Genomic DNA, 27,464 nt, shown 5'->3' with positions numbered 1-27,464 from the left:
AAAGAGGAAAATGCACATACTATGTACAACATGATTTTCATGGTCTGAGTCATATAAACTCAGAATTCATGCAAATAAACCAACCCTACTGAATAATTGTAAGTAATGAATGCATTTTGATGAAGCCCATGAAGGCCTTGCAGGCCAGGTTCTTTCTTTGAGTGTGTTTCTTTCACAGCGTGAGAGACATTAGTAAATAATAAAGCAAAAAAAAAAAAAAAAGATTGATGGTTTGTATTTGTAAGGGATGGAAAAAGTCATAATTAAGGAGAAAATTACATTCTTCTATATAATCCTGGAGCCAGATTTCCCTATACAAATGATAACATTAAAGCTAGGGTCTACTATGAGCCCCAAAGGGACTCTTGCCCAACAGCAGGGATGTATTATTTCACACACTGCTAGCAATATGCTATAGCCTTCGCAACTTTGCGAATGAGTTATGTGACCTGTCAAGAGATGTTTTACGATATGGGAGAGGGATGGGATGAGTCTGGATAAGTGTAGTTCAAGGTAGCACACAAATATCTTGATGCCCTGATCAAACACATTGACTTTTTTTTATTACTAAGAAAAACTCAAGGGTAATGAACCTTGCCCTGCCTACTAGCCTCTAGCCTCAGTTTCACAGAACGGCAGATGCATGAGCAAGGGGTCTATTTGTGGTGTCGTCCTATATCCTCCACACACAAGCCTCAAGAGGTGTCCATATTGAGGTTTTTGCTGTTCATCCCGTCCTCTTTTAGCACCTCATACACTATATGAGCATGACTGGAGCATGACTATATACACTATAATAGCATGACTGGATCTCTTACATTCTCTCTAACAGAAAAGACTGGAGACTGTGCCTAGGATATCCACTAAATGCACTGAAGGGCTGATGTTCTGTTACATTCAAATTGTGGAATTTTGCACAAATATAACAGAGAGCAAATGCAATGTTGATACTGTTTTCACCTTCTGATCAATCATGTTTGGTGTGCAAGATGTTGTCAGCTCTACACATGTTCAAATTAATTGAATAAGTCACACTTTGTGCAAAATGCCTATGACAAGTGTCAACAACTTCCAGTGAACAGTAAAGGTAAAAAAACATACAGAAATCGCTATCATTTTGCTTCATACTGCACTTCCACACACACTCAGGCCTCTGTAACTAGAAGTGTTGATGTGCAAGCATTTTGCATCCCAAATGACTTTTTTCTATGCTGAAACCTTGGTGCCTGTACTTCCTGTTTGCAAGCAGGCAAAATCTGCGAGGCCGGGGCTAGCACCAAGCCAGCAGTCACCATGACAGGTTGCAGCCTTGCTGTTTAACATTTGCATTTATATTCACACCATAGAGCTGAAAAACTTTCAGTCTCAGTGACGGGTGAGATGATATGCCCCTCTATGTTTCCAAGAACAGTTCTGAAGGTCTGTCATAAGCCAGGACATCCACTCATTCATCTTATGGACTTGTCCCATTTTTTACACCATTATAACTGATTACATTTAGCTAAACTAATGGAGTGGTGGCTGAATGAAGTAATATCTCAGCCCATTTTTTGTTAACAGTTGACATTATATAGATATATTCCAAATGCTTATATAAGACTATATCATATATTTTCACAGTATTAATGCAATCATAAGAATGTGAGTGAGTATGTGTTGCCCCCTGATGGACTGGTGCCCTGTCCAATTTGTGTCCCTGCCTTGCACCCAATGATTCCTGATAGACTCTGGACCCACCGTGACCCTGATCGTGATGAAGCAATTCCAAAAACACAAACACAAACCAAGTCCAGCTTTGAAAAGCAGCACAAAAAGGAAAAACAGAAAATGTGCCATCACCGTCCCTTTCGTGAAAGAGGGATTTAATCATGAATCTTGAGAACAAATGTTAATTGGGTTGAGGGACTAAGCATTAAAACTGTACAAACAAGATTAGGTAGGAGAAGCGGAACGTGCATGTGATGCCAAATGCCTGATGTTCCAACAGACAAAGCTTTAACAGACATCTTTTATTTAGCTCCAGTTACAAGGACACCTGAAAGTCAGTTTTTGAAAAGAAGATGGAATTGTAAAATAGAACCGTACAGACGTGTCCAGGGGTTGTAATGCTGGATTCCATGCAAATATATATCAGCCAGTCACTTTTTGCAATTTTTTTTTTTAATTTTTCATATACCAAGAACTGATTCATAGGGATGAATCCATATTTTTGATTATTCAAAAGTTCATTAACATTTTTGAGCTTTTTATGTTGTTTGTTGCTTTTTAATCGACTCTGTCTATATTCTTATAAATAAAGGTGCTAAAAGGGTTCTTTCCGTAAAGTACAAATTTGATTTAAAAGATGTGTGAGAGTGAAGGATCTTTTAAAGGTTACAAATACACCATGATATATCTTAAGGTTCTTTTTTTAAATGTATCAGCAAAAATGGTTCTTTATGGAACCAGGAACCAAAAAGGTTCTTCTATGGCATCTCTCAAAGAACCTTTATTTTTAAGAGTGTAATTCATGTTGCACATTTTTATTATCAAAATGAAAAGGTTTCTTCTTATTTAAAATAAACAGAAAACAAATCAGAAAATGAAAGCCTTTCAAAAAACAATATTTAGACTGTGGTGGAGGTTAAACATGCTTAAAAACTGCACTTAAAGTTCACTGGCAGCGTTTAACACTTATATTACAGCCTCTTATGTGAATGTCTAACTTTCTTTGAAAGTCCCAAGGACCACATTTTGCCTGAATATTTCCAATCTTAATAACTGCCGGTGGAAACAAACATGGCTGCTATGTTTTGCATGTTAATTTACGTTATTGTCTGCTTCATTACGCCACATAAACTGCTTCATTTTCCTGAATATATTTTCCTCTCTTTTCAATGCCAATATATAACACAAATAAAGACATAAGATGCCACCATTTTCCATTTACTTTAAACTTATCATGTGTACAATTTTGAATGTTCAAACAAACAAAGATGTTTAGGCATCAGTCAGTGCTAATCAGCATTTTCATCCTGTTCAACAGTAGATGCAGGAACCAAGGGTATAGTCATGAACTCTAGTCAGAAAGCCTAGCTAAAGCTAATCTGACTCCAGATGTTTAATTATTTGCTCATCCCTTGAAGAACACACCTATGAAGTGTGTGAACACACTCTTGAAGTGAGTGGGAAAACTGACACCACGACAATGGGTTGAAAAGCTTGTAAGTGTATGAATTAAATTTGTTTTGTCAGGTATTGTTTTAAGCTTTCTATAATCACTTCACACCATTACAAATATAATACAGCTAACACCTCTTCTTTAGAGTTGAAGAACCAGTTTGGTTCAGCTGTGAGTTTATTTGTTTTTGTGCGACTAGATTAATGCACAATGGATAATAACACTTGTACAAGGGGTGTGACTCATTTGTCTTAGATATTATAAGAACAATAAATAAATGAATAAATAAGACTTCAGAGATTAAGCATCCCTATAAATGTTACATTCTCGGTTGAAATAAAAAGCTCATGTGCACTATGTTAAGCTCCTGATGTACTTAAAATCCCAATGAAGTTTTGTATTATCATGGAAAAAAAGAATCTCATTCCATGAATAATTAATTAAACAAAAATGGTACTAGACTGTAATGTAGATTTAGAAAAAAATATATAAAAGACACACCCAAAATATTAACTTCTTGAATTGAGGCCTAAATTATATATAAATACCAAACCAGGGTCCTCCATTTTCTGTGAAAGTTTTCACATTTATACTAAATTGTCTACATGTGTCATCACTGCCAACTTCAATCTGGTGACTCAAAAACAGACTATGGATTTAAGGGAAAGGACAGTGTATGGTTCAGGTAATCAGTCATCAGAGACAGGACATGCTGGTTCAGTGGAAATAATATAAGATGCCCTTGATCTGACAAACTGAATAGTTTATATCACAACATGACACAGAACACACCAAATGCCCGACTTGACAGTTTAATTGAGCAACCTGGAGAGGAAGCTAGCAGAGAAAAGCACAGCTGTCAACTGCAAAATGATCCACGACTGTCATTTCCTTATTAAATATTTAGGGAAAACAAGATTCCTGCATCAGCACAGGAAAATTACTATTTTCTAATCCAATATCTAGAATTGTTTTTATGTGAAGGACAAATACATATTTATAAAACCTTGTATTTATTTTTTTTCTAGTGAAGACTCAACAACAAAATACAGGTTATTATCAAGTACAGCTGTATTAATCATTTGGACACATCAAAGCATTGTTCAATTCATTAATTCATACATTGTCTGTAACCAGTGGCTCTGCATTACGTTTCTCAGCTGTTCAAGCTCAGCAGGACGGCTCGGAACTCAGCAACATTTACACACATATTATGTCTCACTGATTGTAAACAAAAAATAAACAATGACTCTGTCATTACTCTGAGTGTTTATCTGTGGCTCTGGCACTGTATTCAGCCACAGTAATGCCCCACGCTGATGACGTATCCTTTGTTTCCCTCTAAACATGTAGAAACACAGGCCAGTACCCTGGCAAGTACCAACGCTGTGTCCGAAACTGTGCCCTATTCAGTATATAGTGCACTATTTTGGGGTTCCACCATTTTGTAGTAGTGTACAATTGTGGACAATTTTCAGTGCACTCCCACAATCCCACATTGCACTGCAAAGAGTAGTGTACAACCAACAATGTACACTAACAGATATTAGATTACCCATAATCCACGGCGTTGTTTGGTAAAAACCCACATGAGGTAGTTTCCAAAATCATTAACTACCCTCCTGAATTCAGTTCCCTATAACAGGGAACTCTATAGTGAATAATATAGGGAATGGTGAATAGGGAGCCATTTCGGACACAGGGCAAGGTTCCAAGTATCAGGAATGGAACAGCTTCAAGAACCAGGGTTGTTTTGGTGAAAAATAAATCAGTATAACTTTTGTCCAAAGTGGAAGTATGATTTATCCCTAGGGAGACTGATGTATTTGCTTTTCAATAACTGTCTGGCATCCTTAAACCGCAGTTCCTATAAAGCAGTGTGGAGTGCACAAAGGGAGACAGCTCGCTTCAGCGGCTGATGATGGCATCCTCTTTTCATCTGTCACCGCACTGCCTGCCTGAGCGCCATGCGATTGCCAAGAAACCAGCACCGGGCATTCATGAGAGAGAGTTATGGGAACAACTTGGCTTGCTAAACAAATTTCGTTCAAGGGGACAGTGACACACAATATTTGAAGGCTTTCACCACGACAAGCGTGCACAAACTTCACTTGCTACAGCACCTTAAAAAATTTAAGTTGACACAATGGCAGTCCTTTTGTACTGAAAACTAAAATTGCTACAGAAATAAAAAAAAAGCAAATTTCTCCCAAAGGTCTGTGGTTAGAATGAAAGACTTGAGTCCCAAATCTTTAAGTAAGCTTCTCCAACCACTACTTATTTTCTGCTTTCTTTTTATGTGGGAGTTCTAGGTAAGTGCCATAAAACCACATATTTCTATTCAAGTATGAATTATCTGCACCCCAATCTGTTAATTAGAACAAATGTGGGAATTTTGATTACTTGAGTTCTTGTGTGTTACAATTCCCAGTAACTAATTTAAATAACACTTACTTGGCAGTAAATATTTTGTTTGATTATAGTTTTGTTTACTGAATAACATTTAAGCATGTCCCCTGCCACAATCTGTCAGCTGGAAACTGAGAGATTGAAACCAATGGATCCTGTGTTGCAGTCACACAGCTCCAGGGACCTGGAGGTTGTGGGTTCGATTCCTGCAAAGGAGGGAGGACTTTGTGAGGGTGACTGTCTGTGAGGAGTTTGGTGTGTTCTCCCTGTGTCCACGTGGGGTGCTCCGGGTTCCTCCCACGGTCCAAAAACTCACGTTGGTAGGTGGACTGGCGACTCAAAAAGTGTCCGTAGGTGTGAGTCAATGTGTGTGTGTGTGTGTGTGTTGACCTGTGAAGGACTGGCGCCCCCTCCAGGGTGTATTCCCGCCTTGTGCACAGTGTTTCCAGGTAGGCTCTGGACCCACCGCGACCCTGAACTGGATAAGCACTTACAGATAATGAATGAATGAATGTAGCGGAAGGACAAGCAGTGACTCAAAACATCCTCATATAAGCTTTAAGACCATTTTAATGTTATATTTCCAACTGATCCAAGAAAACATTGGTAGTCCCATGACAGGCACCAGCTTCCTTTTTGTCCAGGTAAATTCCTTTGATTAACCACCCCACCTTTTTTCATCATAAACACTTGAATGCACAGCTGAAAGATACAGCAAAGATACACAAGTGTGTGCCAGAAATAAAAAAAAAACGAATTTAAGAAAAAGAAATTTAGCTTTAGCTGATATATGTGTGTTTATGTAAAACGTGTTTTTCTATTTGTGTGAATATTAATGTAGTTCTGAAGAAAATATTGTCTCCCCTATGCAAAGTACGTTCCACTGTATTCAACAATGTGAACAGCTTCATTCGTATGGCTTCTTGTGCGTAGCAGCAGAGGATTTCTTTTGGCTCTCTAAACAATAAATTGAAAAAGAGATTTGTGAGGTTGTATAATATTTTACGTCTAAAAAATATATATCTGTTTAAGGTTTCATCCCAGAACTGTTACATTATGCTGTGTTTGTTCAACCTTTAAAAAGGTTTTTCATTCTCACATAAGCCATTCATCAAAATGGTTTTTAGAGGAACTGTTCATCCAGACCTTTGAGGTGATTAATCCATGTTTTGGTACAAAGAACACTTTTTGGCACCTTTATATATTATTGTCGGCTGAATTGTGTGAGGCAACACTCTCTTGCAATTGAGATTATATACGTTTTATATAGAACCCTGCAATTATGGGTTAACAGCAGCAGCATCAGTTGAGTAATTTAAGTACTTCATCTATATGACTTCCATTCAGCCTACTGTAGATGGGCTGGAGCTGAGCAGAAGGAATGGACAGTGATATGTACTTCAGCTGTGAATGAGGAAAGACAGAAGCGGTGGGTTTGTTCTGAATGACCTTCAGTGTGTATTATTCATAAATGTTGAACAGCATTAGTTATTCACAGCATGCATCTGCACAGCAAACACACACACACACACACACACACACAAACACACACAGACTCACACACCTGCGGCTTGCAATATTTGGAAACAGCTGATCATTCCTCTGAAATTCTTTTGTGTAAACGTGTCTTTTCTTTGGTTAGTTGAGTATATAGAACATTGGTAAAAGTGCACCAAGATATTTTCTACATTTTGGAAGCATTTTAACTGTAACTTCCACTGATATCTGACTAACATTGTATATCACATAAATAGGGTATATTATGGCCTTGAACTTTGTCCAGTTAAACACAGATTACATGTTTTTAGGGTTTAATTTTCATTCACCTGCGTTTGTAAAAAACATGTTGAGTCATTATAAAATATACAGGGGTTAGACAATGAAACTGAAACACCTGTCATTGTAGTGTGGGAGGTTTCATGGCTAAATTGGAGCAGCCTGGTGGCCAATCTTCATTAATTGCATATTGCACCAGTAAGACCATGTGCATCCAATGGTTCAAACATTGTGTCCTGAAGGCGGTGCCGTGTATCAGGACGACAATGCACCAATACACACAGCAAGACTGGTGAAAGATTGGTTTGATGAACATGAAAGTGAAGGTGAACATCTCCCATGGCCTGCACAGTCACCAGATCTAAATATTATTGAGACACTTTGGGGTGTTTTGGAGGAGAGAGTCAGGAAACGTTTTCCTCCACCAGCATCACGTAGAGACCTGCCCACTATCCTGCAAGAAGAATGGCTTAAAATCCCTCTGACCATTGTGCAGGACTTGTATATGTCATTCCCAAGACGAATTGACGTTGTATTGGCCGCAAAAGGAGGCCCTACACCATACTAATAAATTATTGTGGTCTAAAACCAGGTGTTTCACTTTCATTGTCCAACCCCTGTATATGACCTATAATAGTCCAAATTGAATGTTCTTATGTTCAGTGTGGTGGGTTCGATTCCCGCTCCGGGTGACTGTCTGTGAGGAGTTGGTGTGTTCTCCCCGTGTCTGCGTGGGTTTCCTCCGGGTGCTCCGGTTTCCTCCCACAGTCCAAAAAACACACGTTGCAGGTGGATTGGTGACTCCAAAGTGTCCGTAGGTGTGAGTGTGTGAGTGAATGTGTGTCTGTGTTGCCCTGTGAAGGACTGGCGTCCCCTCCAGGGTGTATTCCCGCCTTGCGCCCAATGATTCCAGGTAGGCTCTGGACCCCCCGCGACCCTAAATTGGATAAGCGGTTACAGATAATGGATGGATGGATGTTCAGTGTGGCAGCTATAGAAGAGAAGCAGCCTTGTGGCTCGTCCAATTGCTTGAACCATCAGGAAAAAATTGGGGCAGGTCAATTAAGGAACAGTGTGTTCTCATCCCTAAACATTCAGAGCTAATTGGCCTTTATATATGCAAATAAACCAAACCACCACAGACACCAATCTGGCTGCAACCTACTCAAGGCATGCGTGTGTGTATGTGTGTGTGTGCTATAGATGAAGTCTGGAGTCCAAATTTTGTTGTAAAAACTGTCCAACCTCAATAAAGCTGCTGCAAATGCAAAGAAATCTGGACAGTGCATAGATATTTCAACTGACACCATTCTGTTCAATTCAGTGGAACATCAAAGTGTTTGTCTAGTTTCATTCCTGTGTGTTAGAGCAGTTATGTTATTTGCCTTAATATATTGGCAGGGTTCAATGACAAGTCTTCTGGCTGCTTCAAAATGTACAGAGCTACTGTTGCTGGGAAGGTGGTACATTCGAGTCTATGCACACACATAGAGAGGCTTGATTTAATCCACCACAGGAAGATGATAACATTCAAAATGACAAAATGTATTACTGCTATCTCACTGAATGACTACATATCAACTCAGGACAAGAAAACAAAGCAACAAACAAATGGGAACAAGTTCCTAGATTGTGATAACAGCCGTAAACAGACTTCAAAAACTTCAAACATTGCATTGTCAGGCATGGCTGCACACTGACTTTAGCACTGACAAAAGTGAGGCACTGAATTTACCTGATGCAGGTGTACACCTCTTTCCTGCATGAATACAGTACTACAGCTACATACTTTTGTATGTGGCTTCTTTAATAATGTGTTTGATTTAAGATATTCATTCATTCATTCTTTATCTGTAAGCGCTTATCCAGTTCAGGGTCACGGTGGGTCCAGAGCCTACCTGGAATCATTGGGCGCAGGGCGGGAATACACCCTGGAGGGGGCGCCAGTCCTTCACAGGGCAACACACACACACACACATTCACTCACACCTACGGACACTTTTGAGTCACCAATCCACCTACCAACGTGTGTTTTGGGACTGTGGGAGGAAACCGGAGCACCCGGAGGAAACCCACACGGACACAGGGAGAACACACCACACTCCTCACAGACAGTCACCTGGAGCAGGAATCGAACCCACAACCTCCAGGCCCGTGGAGCTGTGTGACTGTGAGAATCCACCAATCACCTGATGCGCCACCATGCCACCCATGTAAGATATTTGTTTTGTAAAAAAGATGTACACATTTGGATCCTGTTGTACAATAAACTAGCTTATTTTTATCCGTGTTCCATTTATTTATCCATCTTATCATTTCAGATGAGAAATGATTTACAATGAAACCTAATTACATGTAATATGTAATGTGTTATGTGTAACTACTAGGCAACCAAAGCTATGGCAAATAACACAAGCAAAAGTCGTTTCAGCATTGTCTGCCTGGCTTTTATGTCAGTCACCAGACTAATAAAACTCCAAATCCGAAGCACACAGTCAATTACCTCAGCCAGTGACAAGAAATATCCAACTGACCACAGCTGAGTAGCCACCCACTCTACAAACACACTCCACCCTGTTTTATCTCCTTTCTCTTGTGGGGCAGAAGATTAGTTTTAAGCGTATTGGGCGACTGTGGGTATCAGCGGTAATACACCACATTCATTCCAAACAAAAACGCTATAATCAATCTTTCTGCAAATAACACCATTACTACATCTGCATCCCGGCAGTGGCTTTAGCGAATCTAACAATGTGGAGTTTCATTAAAGGCTTAGGTCCAATAAAACTGACAGGATTTTCTCATTTTAATACATCAACTGAAAATGACAACATAACAACCAAAGAGAAAATCCAGACACCAAAAACAAAAACAAAAATTGGTTTGCAACAGTGTGGCTATGTGACACGAGATGAATGTGTCTAAAATCAGTCACTGCTTTGATTCTGCCAGCACCGCAAAGTCAAATACTAATGGCCCCAGACTGATCAATACACTGAGATGAATTTGAGGTTTCACTTTGCTTGCTCACAAACATAATGCATTGCATTAATTTATCAGGGGAATGGTTGTAATGAAGAATTTTACACATCTCCTCTGTGTTAAAACCCATGCATCTGGACTGCATTAAATACTCCAGGATGAGTTAGTTTCAGCCCATCCAAATTTACCACCATAAGCATTCTTACCTCCAAAGGCATAACCTGTGCTGTACCGCTGCCAGCCTCTGGTGGGTTTCTTTCAGCCTAGTGAAGGCACTACTTTCAGCCCAACATTTACTAGGACATGGTCGAACAGGACGTGTGGGTTCTCTGTATAATGTCACTAGGGTTCATACTACAGTTTTATGGCCAGCTGCCTCTCAGCTCCCACCTTCTGCAGGGGTCTCTAAACCCAGTCTAGCCTGGTATGCAGTATAATGGCAATGGAGTGTGGGCTCTATTCTTCCACTAATGAAAATTGTTAAGTGAGTTGTTGCATGAGCAAGTTGTTTTTTTCCCTAAAATATCATAAAAAGTACAGATATTTGAATGTGGATGGGACTAACATTGTCAGATGATAGTTGGGTAAAAACAGTTGGTAATTGAGTGTGTAATTCTGTCAGGTGAGACGGGACATAACTAGAGATAATGTCGAGCCAGACAGAAATTAAACACAGAGGAGCATGAGAAAAAAAAAGTATCCCATGATTCCATGTAAATTTAATTGCTCCCAAAAAGGGCAAAAGATCTTTGGAACAAATGTATTCACTCTGTAAATGAGATCAGTGAGTGTATAGATCTTAATATTTAAAAATTCTCTACATAACACTCGTCTGTGATTTCTGATTCTCTTTCACCAAGCGAGGCCAGCTTTTTTTGTTGTTGCTGCTGGTTTTTTTAAGCAGCTGTGTTGAGACAGACATTGATCAATTCCAAACTATGAGAGAGAGCTTGACCTTTGGCACTCAGAACAACTACTGTCATGTAGATTCACTTAGAACCTGTCTTGTCCTTTTTGTATAGGCTGAGGAGATGAAACAAACTTATACAAAAAAAAACCCATCCTGTATGATAACATTAATTATTCCTATTATTATTATTATTATTATTAAATATTCATGAAACTATAGGACTATTTCTAGAGTCCAGGAAATCGAGATAAACTTTGTCTCACTACAAAAAAAAAAAAATATATATATATATATATATATATATATATATATATATATATATATATATATATATATATATATATATATATATATATATATATTCATTCATTCATTATCTGTAAGCGTTATCCAGTTCAGGCTCGCAGTGGGCCCAGAGCCTACCTAATATCATTGGGCGCAAGGCGGGAATACACCCTGGAGGGGGCACCAATCCTTCACAAGGGCACCACACACACATTCACTCACACCTACGGACTCTTTTGAGTCACCAATCCACCTACCAACGTGTGTTTTGGGATTGTGGGAGGATTTCACAGGGCAACACACACACACACACACACACACACACACACACATATATGACATGTTAACAAGTGCACATACTTGATTTTCACTAGCAAGGGCCTTAATTTATAGCTGTGCTGTTTCTACCTATGCTATATGCTTTTTCCCATGTCTATTGATCACAGCATCAGAAACAGGGCAGGATGGTGTTGTTGCATCAGGTATTGTCACTCTCGCACTGCTCCAGGCTTCTTGTGTTTTATACTTGCTTTGCCTCAATGTCTGTGAGGAGATTAGTGTTTTCATTCTGTGTCTGCATTGATTTACTCCATGTGCTAAGGTTTCCTCCCAGAGTCCAGAAATACACGCTCATGGGGTGAGAGAGTGAGAGAGAGCAGATGAGTGTGTGATGTCCTGCTATGAACTATGTGAGATAATCAATTGTATCGGAGTCATTTAACAACAAAGCATAATAAATGTGGGATGATGTAGGTGTTAATCTGTTGATATAGGCATTAGAATTACTTGTTAACTACTCTAGCCATATAGCTCCACTACAAAAGCTCAGACATAAACATGTCTTGGTTCATTAAACCCAATTACGTTAAAAGTAAAAGTGTGTAAAATTGATTTTTGTCTCAGTGTTAGCCCGTGTATTTTAGGTAGTGGAACACCACCCTGACTATTGCTGCTCTTTCAAGGCTTAAAGGGCCTAAAGCCACAGTCCAGCCTGCCAGTAAAACACTGGCTTCCATTAACTTCACCTGAAGGCTGAGCTGCGTTACGGCTGGCAGGGCACTCTGCATTAAAGCCTCATAAATCAGTGTGTGTATCGCACTATTATGCCCCAGTGAAACAGAGGACGGCGGAACCAAACTGCCAAAGTGATTTAATGTTATGGCTGAGGAGGAAGGTGCACAGGGACCAGACTCACCTATTAAAGTTCAATAAGTGATATACATAACCACAGAAAAAAATGACAGACGATGACAATGGGGAGACTAATAGGAGACTCTTCTTCACTTATCATTTTCCACAGGATTAACCACTTAAAATCCCAGCCCTTTTACATTCTAAATCTTTTTATTCATTAAGAAGGAACTAAAACGCAAAGGGGATGAGCAAGTTTAGTTCTGGTGAGCGTGTCTTTGAAGGGCTTTTTCACAGATCTGCATCCATGCTACAAAAGAACAATCTTGTTAATTAATCAAGCTAAAAGTCCTGATCATATTTTTTTGTTGTTGTTGCATGAATTCAACCTATAAACTAGTACCTAAAAGAAACCTGACCACCTCTATTCACAAAACCTGTTGATTTTTGTTCTCACCTTGTGAGACTTCCAGTGAACAAATCATGCTGGATTTCATTTATTTATTTATTTATTTGCATTCCCTGATTAGCCTATCATTATGCAGCCTGTTTGATTGTGATATCATTAAACAAACATTCCTATATCCTTTTATTAATCAAAATTCAGATAGAAGTTTCCAATTTACTGCTATTTTGAAAGATACATTTGAACACATACAATCTGCTCATTTGAAAAGAATCCAAATTTCATCACCCAGACGACCACACCAAGATTGGATTTACGCATTCAAGTCTGTGCGGGCTGCTCTTGGCACAAGCTTATGTGAGCGACAGACAAATTGTGCAAAATACACAGAAATATGTCTTCTCTTAGCATTCTGCTGCAGCGGGCCAGCTGTCACATCTCATTGCACTGCAGAGAACACAGATCCAAGCCCTCCCCCACTAGATCAGCAACAGCTACCTGCTGACTTTCATTCTCGCTCTATAGGAGGCCCTCCATCCCATGTCCCATACACTGCACTCTGTCACTGTGCTGCTCTGTACATGAATGGCAATTATAATTCCCTGAGCCTCTTTCTTGCTCGGAGTGTGATTGTTTCTCTGAAGCACTCTGCCTACCAGCATGTTTTCCTGACAAAACTTGACAAGCAGGTCATTTTTGAACACAAAGACATAGATGAGTAAGAAAAGAAAGCTGAGTTAAAGAAAAAGGCAACTGAGTGGCGCTACTAGCCTTGCAACTTCTTTTAGCCGACCTGCGCGCCATCCACAAATTGGTCCTTCACAGTTACTGTAAGGAGGAACAAGCTGTACAGAACTTATGCGTTTGCATGTGTATAAACAGTACATTTCTAGTAGACAACTAACACTCAGCTCCAATCCCACTTCTTCTCAGATAAACATCCACAGGTGTTTAAGACCATTCTTCCACTTTGAACAGACAACTCCACACTGTAGGTCCGAAACAGTGTGTAGCAGTCGAGAAGACCTTACGGAGAAATAGAATAAAAATAGAGCATTACCCCCCAATATCCAGGTAAATGAATAAACACTGACTAAAGTAAATGACAGCCCTTTAACAAACTTAGCTGGTTAGTAATGTCAGCTAATGATGGGGTGTTTAATGCTGATTTTATAAATCTGAACATTACCTTTTCTTTAGATTACTGTTTTATTCTGAAAGAAGAATATAAAAGATTAGATTATATGATTTTTTTGATGTAGGACAGCAGTAGTAAACAGTAGTTTAAAAGACTTTAACCCAGACTCTGAAGAAGAAGGAGATTTCTTGTCCATTCTCTAGATTCTCTAGAGTGTAACATTACTCATTTCAGTAAGCCCAGGGGCTTGTGTCAAGGCCTGTCAAGCGAGAAACAGCAATGCCTATGCTAGCAGTACCGCCTGGTCAATAAAATCCATTTAGCCTCTCAATTATTAACTGAAACACTGGGCTCAAGCTGAAGGCCTCTGAAAAAGCACTATTCAGATAGATGTATGAATAAACATGTACCCTTTCTATAATTATAACATAGTTCTGCATCACTCTACTGAACATGTAGGCAATTACAGACATGGTGTAGCCCTGATCTAACACATTTCATTCATTTATATACAGTAAACGTTTCATCCTGCTCAGGGTTGCTGTGGTTCCAAAGCCGATACGGAATCACTGGGCACAAGGCAGGAACACACACAGGATTTATAGCTAGTCCATCACAAGGCATCCTCACACATATGGACACATTTGTACAACTAATCCACCTTCCAATACCTGAGTTTGAACTCTGGGAGAAAACTACAGCAGCAAGAGGAAACACACACAGGCACTGGGAGAACACAACTCTTCACAGGGTGTGAAACCACAACCTCGGGACCTTAGAGCTGTGTGACAGCAACATTGTACTACAGTACAGATAAATGCTATCAGCTTTCCATGCAATAATTATGAACATATTATTATCCTGTCTATTTAAAGAAGCCTCAGTTTTTCTTCAAAAATTGTAGAGAATTTTTCCCCAACTGTTGGTAAGTACTTACTAGAGTCTTTCCCTTTTTTGGCTTGGGCACATAGCTTGTGGTCAAGCCTAGTTTGAAGTCATTTACAAAGCCACTGAAGTGCTGCTGTCCCCACAAAGTGATGTACGAGCTTACTTACTGGTGGTGAAACTGGTTCAGGTGCAAGAGAGAGGGAGAGAGATTGTTATCACAAAGGAGAAATGTTTTTTTCACCATCTCAAGAATAGTTGCAGTGAAAAAAGTTTGTGTTGCTACATGAGGGGGCTCTCCTGAGGAAAAAACATATACAAAACTGACTAGCGTCACCACCCTTAATGATGTAAAATACAGGGGTTGGACAATGAAAGTGAAACACCTGGTTTTAGACCACAATAATTTATTAGTATGGTGTAGGGCCTCCTTTTGCGGCCAATACAGCGTCAATTCGTCTTGGGAATGACATATACAAGTCCTGCACAGTGGTCAGAGGGATTTGAAGCCATACTTCTTGCAGGATAGTGGCCAGGTCACTACGTGATGCTGGTGGAGGAAAACGTTTCCTGACTCGCTCCTCCAAAACACCCCAAAGTGGCTCAATAATATTTAGATCTGGTGACTGTGCAGGCCATGGGAGATGTTCAACTTCACTTTCATGTTCATCAAACCAGTCTTTCACCAGTCTTGCTGTGTGTATTGGTGCATTTTCATTCTGATACACGGCACCACCTTCAGGACACAATGTTTGAACTATTGGATGCACATGCTCTTACTGGTGCAATGTGCAAATAATGAAGATTGGCCACCAGGCTGCTCCAATTTAGCCATGAAACCTCCCACACTACAATGACAGGGGTTTCAGTTTCATTGTCTAACTTCTGTGATCTTGCTATGCTCACTACTGTTACAGTCATTATTGCAATGGCTTTCTTCCACAGAATACAGCCAGTCAGTTTCCTTTTACTAAAACCTTCAGTCCATGATGATGCTTAAAGAAAGAGGCAAAACAACTTAAGACAGAAGCTTAGCATGAAGTTAAAATGTACCTTATAGCAAGACAAAATCTAAATTTCTCAAGACAAAACTAAAAGTCCTGATAAATAGTGGCAGCAAGCTTCCTTTTGTCTTTAGCCATATACACTTGTACATTTGTCATATACGTAGATCCACCACATGAAACACAATAAGTGTTTCCTCATTTTGGGAAATGCTGGTTAGAGTGTGTAACATTACAAAAGAATTTGTGTAAGATTTATAAGAAAGATTTATGAATGTTCCCAAAAGGACAGTTTTATTTTGACACCATTCATTAGTCATTCATATGTTTGGACCATTAACTTGCAATTTCATTTTGGACCACACAGGAAATGGGTGTTTGAGATCAATAGGTGCCAACCACTGTGCCTGGTGCTTATTTGAATTGCTTGCGTTTGTCACATTAGCTGTGGGGATTAAAGCCAGAGCAGACGGGCTGTGATCAGGTGTATAATGAGGTATTTGACCTGAAGGCATGCGCAACGTCCAGGGAGCTGCTGGCACGACTCTCTGTTACTGAGATGGCCAGAACGATAATAGGGGTCAAGCCCTTTAAAGGGAATGTAAAAAGTAAATTTTCATTGATTTTTCACAAAGGAGTGTTGTTACGAGCCAGGGCAATTTTACTGCAGATGTAGTTTAGGATGTGAGGTGCATGCATGGAGATGATTAGAAAACAGTACAGTGACACTGGGGTGAAGTGGGGTGCTCTAATGCTTTACCGTTTATGAAAATATATTGGCCCTTACAACAGCTGTAGATAATGATTTTCATTTATAATTGTACTGCCTTTTGAATTCTTTGCACAGAATTCATTCATTCATTCATTCGTTCATTGTCTGTAACCGCTTACCCAGTTAAGGGTTACAGTGTGTCCGGAGCCTACCCGGAATTACTGGGCGCAAGGCAGGAACACACCCTGGATGAGGCGCCAGTCCTTCACAGGGCAACACACACACACACACACCCACAAATATTTCTAAAAACAAAAAGGCTTTTGTGGAAACTTTCATCAGCGTCTGGTGACAATCTAGAACCTCATCAGGTAATCACAGAGTCAAGCACAGACCACGTCTTCATTAATTAGTAGCGCTTAAGCTCATCAGAGTCACTATTAAATCAACCGATTTGGCTTTCAGTGTATGCAGTGTGTGTATAGTTGTAGTTGTGAGTGGCCTGCATCAGCTAGCTTAACAAGAGCATACTTACTGACTGATAATAAGAGTCAAGAGTGTGAAGAGTGAAGCATTTGGTATCCATCCATCACCCCCATCAGCCGGTGAAGTGCATACAAGAGTGCTGAAATGCCAGGCTTGATTTTTCCATAAAGCTCAAAGGAATGAAATGAAATAGATTTTTTCAATACTGCAATTAAAATTGACAACTGTGGAATGTGATGCATAAAACATACTTTAAATTAATTTAAGTCAAATCTGAAAGTCATAGACATTACGTATTCAGTATTAAGTATTCAGGGAGCATTCATTCATACATTATCTGTAAGTTCAGGGTCACGGTGGGTCCAGAGCCTACCTGGAATCATTGGGCGCAAGGCGGGAATACACCCTGGAGGGGGCGCCAGTCCTTCACAGGGCAACACACACACACACACACACCTACGGACACTTTGGAGTCGCCAATCCACCTACCAACGTGTGTTTTTGGACTGTGGGAGGAAACCGGAGCACCCGGAGGAAACCCACACAGACACAGGGAGAACACACCAACTCCTCACAGACACTCACCCTGAGCAGAAATCGAACCCACAACCTCCAGGTCCCAGGTCCCAGCGACACTACCTGCTGCACCACTGTGCCGCCCATTCAGGGAACAGTTCTCTAAAATGCTGTTAATCTCACCTTTATTATGACCCGTATGGTATTTTATCCACACAGGTCTGTATCTGTCCAATCAGGCAAAACTGTTGATTTAATATATTTTATACACAGTTATCACTCTACAGACTTTACATATTTACATCACTAGAGGATATATTTATCCCGATACCCTGTCACTGCTGACACATGCATGATAAACCCCAATGTCAACAGAAAAGATGCAGATCTACTTACATGAATCCTGGTCCCACAGCCCAATAAAAAAATAAAATTCTCTTTTAAGTCCAATTATAAAACATCTGTGGTTTTAGGTACAAAAATAGCACCAGTTTTTCCCTCAGCAATGTTCAACCTCTTTTTATCTCATATAATTTGCAAGTATGTTGAAGTCACTGTTTTTAAAAACATTAATGACAGTGGTCTCTGCATTTAAAAAGTCTTCTGGGCTAAATAATCTTCAACATGTGCCTACAACCTGGCAGAGATATTACTGAACTACAATATAACATCACATCCATACAAATAATGAATATAATATGAGCTGTTCTGCATGGGTAACTTGATGCATATAATTAACCCTTGATTACCCACAATGCTCTATTACATTTACCAGCTAATGCTTATTTGTTTGTCTACAATAGCAGCTCATTGTTAAGAGGCTGCTCTTTTACAGCCCTGGAGCGGCAGATACAGAAAACCAGATGAACAAAGGGCAGGGGGAAAACACAGGCAGGTTCACACTGAACACCAGCAACAGCTGTTCCAGCACCCAGACCATATCACCTCGCCCTACCTTTTGTGTGCAGCACTTTTGCTGACTTTACATGAGTGCCCAATGCCCAGGACCACTTAACCTGCTACACTGTGGTCAGCAATGAGTGGTGATGGGAGGAGGGGAGGGCAGGGCTTCTGGACTACAATGAATGTACTATTTTTTTAGTTTGTCCTGGTTCCTGAGTGGTTGGGTCTGCAGTGCTTTCAACAAAACTCCCTTTCTTTCCATTGACTGAATTTAAAGGCCTAAATATAATTTTTCTTTTTTAATATTAGCGAGATTAATGTAGTGTTAAACTATAACAGATCTAGAGCTATAGATATTACATTCAAAATATGAAGCATTTTAAGAACAGTACTAAGCCATCACAGATTTTACTGTTCTGAATATGGATAGGAATAATTATTTTAATATGACATTTTAAGACAAATGGCGGCACGGTGGCGCAGCAGGTGGTGTCGCAGTCACACAGCTCCAGGGTCCTGGAGGTTGTGGGTTCGATTCCCGCTCCGGGTGACTGTCTGTGAGGAGTGTGGTGTTTTCTTCCTGTGTCTGTGTGGGTTTCCTCCGGGTGCTCCAGTTTCCTCCCACAGTCCTAAAACACACGTAGGTAGGTGAATTGGTGACTCAAAAGTGTCCGTAGGTGTGAGTGTGTGAGTGAATGTGTGTTTCTGTGTTGCCCTGTGAAGGACTGGCGCCCCCTCCAGGGTGTATTCCTGCCTTGCACCCAATGATTCCAGGTAGGCTCTGGAATCATGAATTGGATAAGCGGTTACAGAGAATGAATGAATGAATGTAATACACAGCCTAGTCTCTAACTTGAGAACGAGAGAGTCCCCGTATGCCTCCACTTTATATGCACAAGCTTGAGCGGAGCTGCCTATGACCTAGTAGCCACAGCAGCTCTGCTCTGTGCTGCTTGAATGGAGCTGCAGTGATGCTGATGAGAAGCGAAAGGCCAAACTTTTCTGCCTCACCTCAGTGGACAGGCTTTGCTTGACTCCTTCGTAGCCTCTTTTTGGGTCGATCGGCTTTGACCACGTGTATCCTTGTGGGTGTACCATTCTCACCAGCGTGACGGTCCAATGGTTTATGAGACTCTGTTAAAAAATGGGGACAAAAACAAGAGAAAATCAAACGACGAAATGCAACCATGGAAAAGCTTATAGAACCCATGTGTCAAGCACTTCAAGCTAACGGCTAATTCAATTGTCTAAGGTCGGAAAGATTAAAAAAAAAGAGGAGCAATCAAAAAGAATATCAGGCATTTAATCAGGGAGGAACATCCTTATTCCCACCTGAGTAACTCATCAGTAGCCATCCTCATTCTCCTGTGTCCATTCAAAAGTGACACGGTGCCAGTGAAGCACAAAAAAAAAGGAAAAAAAGCCATCCAATTAAAATTAATTTTCAGCTAAGCTTCACTTTTGTCATATTCATCAGTAATATGCAAATAAGAGGAAGCCTGAAGAGGCTCTTGTCATGTTGTCAGAAAGGGAAGCATATCAGCCCAGCCCCTTCTCACCATGATCTTCAATCAGCCAGAACACACTTCCTTTTCCCTTCACTATATTCAAAAGGAATTTCTCCTCCATTTGTTATGTGCCATGAATGTAGGGGGCAGACTATCATAATATATTTGCCATCTTGATTTAGACCAAGGTAAACAATAAACAAAATAAAATAAAAGAAACAGAGAATACTCAAGGTGTGTTTTCAAATATAGCATACTTTCATTCACAGTATTATGCTAATGACCTTAGCTTATTAGCACATGACACAGATAAACAAGCACGAAAAGTGCTGTTTGAGCGCCCTATTTGCAAAATGCAAAATAGAGGAAGACGAGGGGAGACGAGAACAGAGCAGGTAAAAGTTAAGCAAGTCTATCCGCAAGGCAAAGCCACTTTGCAGTTGATTTGAATACATAAAAGCTAGGTCAGCCATGGCAGTCCTAATAGTTTCAGCACTGTTCCTCCGTAAGGCAGCCTACTGAGTATGGCTGCAGGTGCTTTTGATGATTGATTTTAGATGCCTCTCTCCACCCACGTGGCCAGGGCTGTCTGGCAGGTGGCTGCTGTCCGTGGTGCTGAATTCCCTCTTCCTCAGCTGCCTGTTATTCTAGTGGAACACTGCAATTTCTGATGTCTGGGCTTTGAGTCTTCATAATAATGACAGCCAGCATGCTAGGGCTGATTAGATATGAGATAGTAGTGTTTATATGCAACATTAATAAATAGCCCTTTGAAAATTCTTCCAATTTAATATGTAACTGATGCATAATGCATCCCTAAATATTTATTTAATATTTATATTCTGTTCCTATCTCATTTCAAAATCAGTTCATTATTTTGAAAGTTTTTGTAATATTCCTTGCAATAATGTTCAAAAGACAAGCTAATAAAGAAGCAGTGATTTGATCTTCAGTTAAAAAAAAACACAACAGATAAAAAAAGACCAAAGAAAGAAAGAAAGAAAAAATGAAACATTGTGCATTACATAGAACCGCGGGTGGTGGCTTTAAGAACATGAATTTAAAGAGAAATAATGCTCTACAAGAAAACCCTTTTATGGCTTAGTGGCCGAGTGACAACAGGCACCACGCAGATAAAGCTGTACTCCATTCTATTTACTTTTTTATTATTATTATTAAATGCATCAATACTATCAGTCATGCATTGTCTGTCACCGGTTATCGAGGTCAGGGTCACGGTGGGTCTGGAGCCTACTCAGAATCACAGGGCGCAAGGCAGAAACACACCCTGCGGGCGCCAGTCCTTCGCAGGGTGACACACACTCACATATACAGATATCAACACAGTACAATATAATATCCAAGAGACCAGACCTCATTTATTCAATGACCACAGCTTCCCCTTCTGTTGTTGATACTAAAGCATCAGAGTTTTATGAGACAATCTCCATGCCCTTCCATGCTGAGGCTTTCCATGCCTTCAGAGCTGTGCCACTCTAAACAGATTTGGTCTGGGTTGAGATGTGAGGGAATCGCAGAGCTTTTATCCTGTTTTCCAGCCGGCCACAGGTGGTGGGTATCGCCGAACCCCAGCACAGCCCTGTAGGGATGGTGGTGGGTTAGAGGGCCCAACCCAATCGCTTTTTCTTCAGAAGTCAGGGCAAAGAGAAACCCGCTGAAAGGAAATTGCCATTTCATGCTGATCTTCAACCAAATTCGCAGCTTAACGATTAGAGGAGCCCATAAAAATGATCTGGGATCAGCTGTAAATAGAGCACAAATGCAACTCTGGGTTATCATCATTAGCCATGAGCATTAGCTGTGAGCCACACAAGGGGATTTAATGAGTGCCAAGTCAAACTCACTCTACAGGGAGCAGTGCATGCTGTTACAGTAGCAAGAAGCACCGCTGCTACTGGAACAGAGGGCAGCTCGCTATTAATTGGTGGTGTATCTACAGGGCCTCTGATCAGCCACCATAAAGAATACTTACTCTAAAAGCTTCTATTACACAGGCAGTCGGAAATTGTCCTACACACTAAGATTGTGATGATGTCAACCATTTTTACTAAATTTTGTTTGCAATGCCCAAGTAAAGTTACAGACGATAGCCTCAGCAAACGGACTCCATTTAGCACTCAGACACAAAGCCAGCACGTTTCAATTGTTTATTTAACTGTAGCAGTTGTACATTCATTCATTCATTATCTGTAAGCGCTTATCCAGTTCAGGGTCGCGGTCGGTCCAGAGCCTACCTGGAATCATTGGGCGCAAGGCAGGAATACACCCTGGAGGGGGCGCGTTTTTTACATGATTTTTGATATTGATACATACCCCCCCCCCAACAACTCACTGATTTCTTGCTAGCAGCTCAACATCAAACAAGGTTGCGGTGGGTCCAGAGCCTACCTGGAATCATTGGGCACAAGGCGGGTAAGCTGGAGGGGGCGCCAGTCCTTCACAGGGCAACACACACAATCACACATTCACGGACACTTTTGAGTCACCAATCCACCTACCAACGTGTGTTTTTGGACTGTGGGAGGAACACAGGGAACCCACGTGGACACAGGGAGAACACACCAACTCCTCACAAACACTCACCCGGAGTGGGAATCGAACCCACAACCTCCAGGTCCCTGGAGCTGTGTGACTGCGACACTTCCTGCTGCACCACCGTGCCGCCCTTGTGCTAAATTAATTATAGTTAATTATAACAATTAAAGTGAAATAAAGACTAAATAGGTTTAATTTGATTATACTGAACACATTGGAGTTGAATTCTAAACCAACAGCAGCACAGCCACTGGTAAGTCTGCAGAAATATATTGCTCTTTCACACTGTTGTTCACACTCACATTCACATACATATTATGTTTCAGGAACTAGGATGATGAAATTATCCCTAAATATGAAAACCACATATAAAAATGAACCAAAAGCCCCAAAAGTATGTGACTAAGCTCATGTGATGAGGCTAATGAACCTCCAATGAGAGAGATGTTATAGAGAGAGGTGTTAATAGGTCGCAGCCTGAGAACAAAGGTGATATATAGTCAGTAAGTACATTTCTGTCCAAACTCTTCTTTTACAGCAGACCAATGACCAACCAGGAATCAATTTTAGCGTAAGTGAAAAAAAGCCATGGTTTTGACTTAATGTCCCAAAGGCAAATCCACTTTCCAAGTTAACAATTCCCTCCCTAGATAGCAATCAAGCTAACTTGTGTGAAAGCTCAAATTACAGGTAGATGAGTCACTTTGCATTTGACGCATGAGGCAAGGCGCAATTATCTGATTGCATCAGCTCTAGAGACTTTACACTGAGTGCAAATGCAGAGCAAGAAGAGATAATACCAATCAGACTGCTAGGATTTGTTCAGACGAAGTCAGGGGCCTAGATCCATCTTCTGAAAGAATTGAGTTCTGTTTCTGTGCTGCTATCTTCAGACTGAAGTGTTTTCTTCCTCTCCCTTCTAGCATCTGCAACAGGCCTCGCAATGATAATTAAGACCTGAAGCACTTGCTTTCCTCTTTACTTTTATCTGTTTTGCAATTAGCAGAGAGTCTTGTGGTTCTAATTTAGCTAAATTCAGCAACATCTTTTCGACAGTCTTCTATATTCTATGTAACCCGGTAAGTGTGAGGTACACATAATTATTTTGTGTAACATAATGGCACATTCCGAAACACCTGAACTGTATTTGAATGAAATGTTGAACAAATACTAGGTATGAGCTGAGTGCGTACACAGTCAGAAAAAGAGTACTGTATAGGTACATTATTGTTCACTAAAAGTGTAAACTTGAGCATAGAAGTTAAGTAAATGGGTGGCCGGTAGTGTCACAGTCACACAGCTCCAGGGACCTGAAGGCTGTGGGTTTAAGTCCCGTTCCGGGTGACTGTCTGTGAGGAGTGTGGTGTGTTCTCCCTGTGTCTGCGTGGGTTTCCTCCGGGTGACTGTCTGTGAGGAGTGTGGTGTGTTCTCCCTGTGTCTGCGTGGGTTTCCTCCAGGTGACTGTCTGTGAGGAGTGTGGTGTGTTCTCCCTGTGTCTGTGTGGGTTTCCTCCGGGTGACTGTCTGTGAGGAGTGTGGTGTGTTCTCCCTGTGTCTGCGTGGGTTTCCTCCGGGTGACTGTCTGTGAGGAGTGTGGTGTGTTCTCCCTGTGTCTGTGTGGGTTTCCTCCGGGTGACTGTCTGTGAGGAGTGTGCTGTGTTCTCCCTGTGTCTGTGTGGGTTTCCTCCGGGTGACTGTCTGTGAGGAGTTGTTGTGTTCTCCCTGTGTCTGTGTGGGTTTCCTCCGGGTGCTCCGGTTTACTCCCACAGTCCAAAAACACGTTGGTAGGTAAATTAGTGACTCAAAAGTGTCTGTAGGTGTGAGTGTGTGTGTTGCCCTGTGAAGGACTGGCGCCCCCTCCAGGGTGTGTTCCCACCTTGCACCCAATGATTCCAGGTAGGCTCTGGACCCACCGCGACCCTGAACTAGATAAGTGCTTACAGATCATGAATGAATGAATAAATGAATGTAAGGTAAGTAAATGTAAAGTAAAGCAAATGTTTTCAAGCAGCACATATAGTATATGGTCTAAAACAACAGCACAAAATACAAACCCCGTTTCTAAATTAAATGGTAAGGGCTGAGTTCAAATAAAGAAGGCATTACAGGGTGTGTTCCAGTTTCTAGCGAGCCGCCTTATTTGTCAGCATTTCAACCAACACTCAGTCTTGCATGCGAGATTACTGAGACACTCTAGCTGAGACCCTCATCCCCGCCACTTCAGCTCTCTTAGAGGGAAGCGAGAGTAAACACTTTCTGCTGTCTTCAGAATTAAAATCTTAGTGTCAGAGGAAGCATCCAATGCTCCCTTAAGTTTACATCATAATAAGAATGAAAAAACCTTTGGACAACGTGCCAGTCTAGGCATCACACACTCACAAGCAGGGGCGCTTTCACACAGACAATCTACCACCCAACATGTGCAGAGGTGGAAAGTAACAGGTTACATTTCCTTACGTTACTGTAGTTGAGTATTTTTTTGTGTGTGTGTGTCTGTACTTTTTAAAGTAGTTTTTAAAATCTGTAACTTAAATTTACTTAAGTATATAATGCGTATTGCACTTCACTATATTATAAATCACATACGTTACTGAGCAAAAATAGAAAATGCAAGAGAAATGCAAGAAAATAACTGCTCACCAATAACTACTGGAGTGAATGATGGGCTGGAGCGCAATTTACCACTAAAATCACAAGAAATATGGAGCTGGACAAGTCTGTTACCGGTGCAGACACCTGAATGTGAAACACCATCGGATTCTGAATGGTTCTGGAAAGAGCTGGCCATATTTGAGGGACCGCTTAAAAAGAACATTATATCCTTCCAGGGATTTATAATATTTATAAAATCTAGCTAACAACCTGCTGGTAACATGTTATTAATTCGGCAAATGCAGGTACATGATGTGATCAAAAACAATATAAATAAGAATGACTTTATCTCTCTCTCTCTCTTTTTCTCTCTCAATATCATTCATTCATTCATTATCTATAAGCGCTTATCCAGTTCAGGGTCACGGTGGGTCCTACTTGGAATCACTGGGCGCAAGGCAGGAATACACCCTGGAGGGGGCGCCAGTCCTTCACAGGGCAACACAGACACACACACACACACACACATTCACTCACACAATCACACCTACGGACACGTTTGAGTCGCCAATCCACCTACCAACATGTGTTTGTGGACTGTGGGAGGAAACCCGGAGCACCCAGAGGAAACCCACGTGGACACAGGGAGAACACACCAACTCCTCACAGACAGTCACCCGGAGCGAGAATTGAACCCACAACCTCCAGGCCCCTGGAGCTGTGTGACTGCGAAACTACCTGCTACATGTATGACTACATATATGAAGTGGGTATGTATGAGATAAAGTACTTTTACTTGAGTAGAGTATTTTAGTACTCTTTCCACTTCTGCTCATAGGAAACCCAGTGACTGAAAGCAGGGATGTGTGGTGGCAGGTAACGGACAGGGACATTCTAAGACTTGTTGCATTTTTTATTCTGTACACAAACTATTTTTGTCAAATTACTACATATTCATTTCTACCAAATAAATGACTCCACAGTTTTCTGTACACACCTTAGTGAGTTTGTTATTAACAGACAGTGTTAAATACTGAGCTAGTTATAAACAGCTACAAATTTAGAGTGAGAATTGGAACTAAGTTAGGGATTTTTGAGTCTATTTCAGCGTGTTTTCAAATGAAGCAGGTTCCCCTCACATTGTCCTTACAACATGTGACCAGCAGAGGGAGACAAATATTTTAATACAATTATAACAAGTGCAAAAACATACCACAAGATGACACTGTGTTCTAAGGAACCATTCAACCTGCTGTGTGTGTGTGTGTGTGTGTGTGTGTGTGTGTGTGTGTGTGTGTGTGTGTTGCCTTCTGCAGTATTTGATAGTAGAAGATTCTAATTTGAAACCCAGTAATTTTTAATTATTTCAAGTTTACAAACGTCAACATAATATCCTTTAATTTTTAAATTATTTACAGACTTGGCTTCACAGCTGTTTAAAGCTGCTTTTTGGTGTAGGGCATAAACCACATCCTTCTGATTCCCATCACCCTCTGCTCTCTGAAATTTGTCAGTCCTTTAGTGGGCCTGGAGAAAGATGGATGCTGATGTTGACTTGTGCGATGGTGAGTAAAAACTGATAAAGCACTGCAAGGAGGACACAACACTTTCATGTCCTTGTGTTATAAGAACCTGCAATCACTCAAAAGCACATCACTCGAATGTCCCCCAGCTGTTTGGAGGGAAACTAGGCTTTCATGGTTTGTATATTTGATGGTTATTTATATGGAAATTAATTGGGGCAGGGTGTGGAAAGTCTAACACTTTTAAAAAGTGAATCGCAGTGTTCAAAGACTTGCTTCAGTGTTTTGTCGGAACAGGGGGAAAACAAGAAGGAAAACCCATACACTTTCTGTAAAAAAGTAACCAATTTAAAGACTTTATGGCTCCGCTACACAGAGCTGCGACACCTCCATTAATACTGTATTAAGTGTATCCAGGAGTTTTATTTTAATTAACTGATAAAGAGGTAATATATACACCTTTACACTGAGAATCTATTGGGAACCCTTATCTTTAACAGAGCCAGAGAATAGAACACCCTAGACTCTCAAAACTGATGTATTAAAAACAACACCTTATATCCATAACCAGCTACAGATTGCT

At 40.6% G+C, this 27,464-nt stretch overlaps 1 protein-coding gene across 10 annotated transcripts in view; it reads right to left on the bottom strand.

Moving 5' to 3' along the window:
• The window catches only part of ctnna2 (catenin (cadherin-associated protein), alpha 2), a 564,720-nt gene that overhangs the window by 446,361 nt on the left and 90,895 nt on the right, over nt 1–27,464 (bottom strand). For 7 of the 10 annotated variants that reach the window (XM_066656026.1, XM_066655991.1, XM_066656035.1 and 4 more), the window contains 2 exons: nt 19,715–19,837; nt 17,334–17,454 (listed from right to left, as the gene is read on the bottom strand). The gene's annotated coding sequence lies outside the window, so the exon portion shown is untranslated. Of the gene's footprint in view, nt 1–17,333; nt 17,455–17,657; nt 17,740–19,714; nt 19,838–27,464 lie in introns of those variants that run through there. The other 3 variants (XM_066655999.1, XM_066656072.1, XM_066656065.1) reach the window with 2 other exon arrangements.

The sequence above is a fragment of the Hoplias malabaricus genome, chromosome 2 (genome assembly GCF_029633855.1).
Source record: "Hoplias malabaricus isolate fHopMal1 chromosome 2, fHopMal1.hap1, whole genome shotgun sequence".
NCBI lineage: Eukaryota > Metazoa > Chordata > Actinopteri > Characiformes > Erythrinidae > Hoplias > Hoplias malabaricus.
Note: the sequence above shows the minus strand (reverse complement) of the source record. Positions and strands in the feature narration are given on the sequence as shown.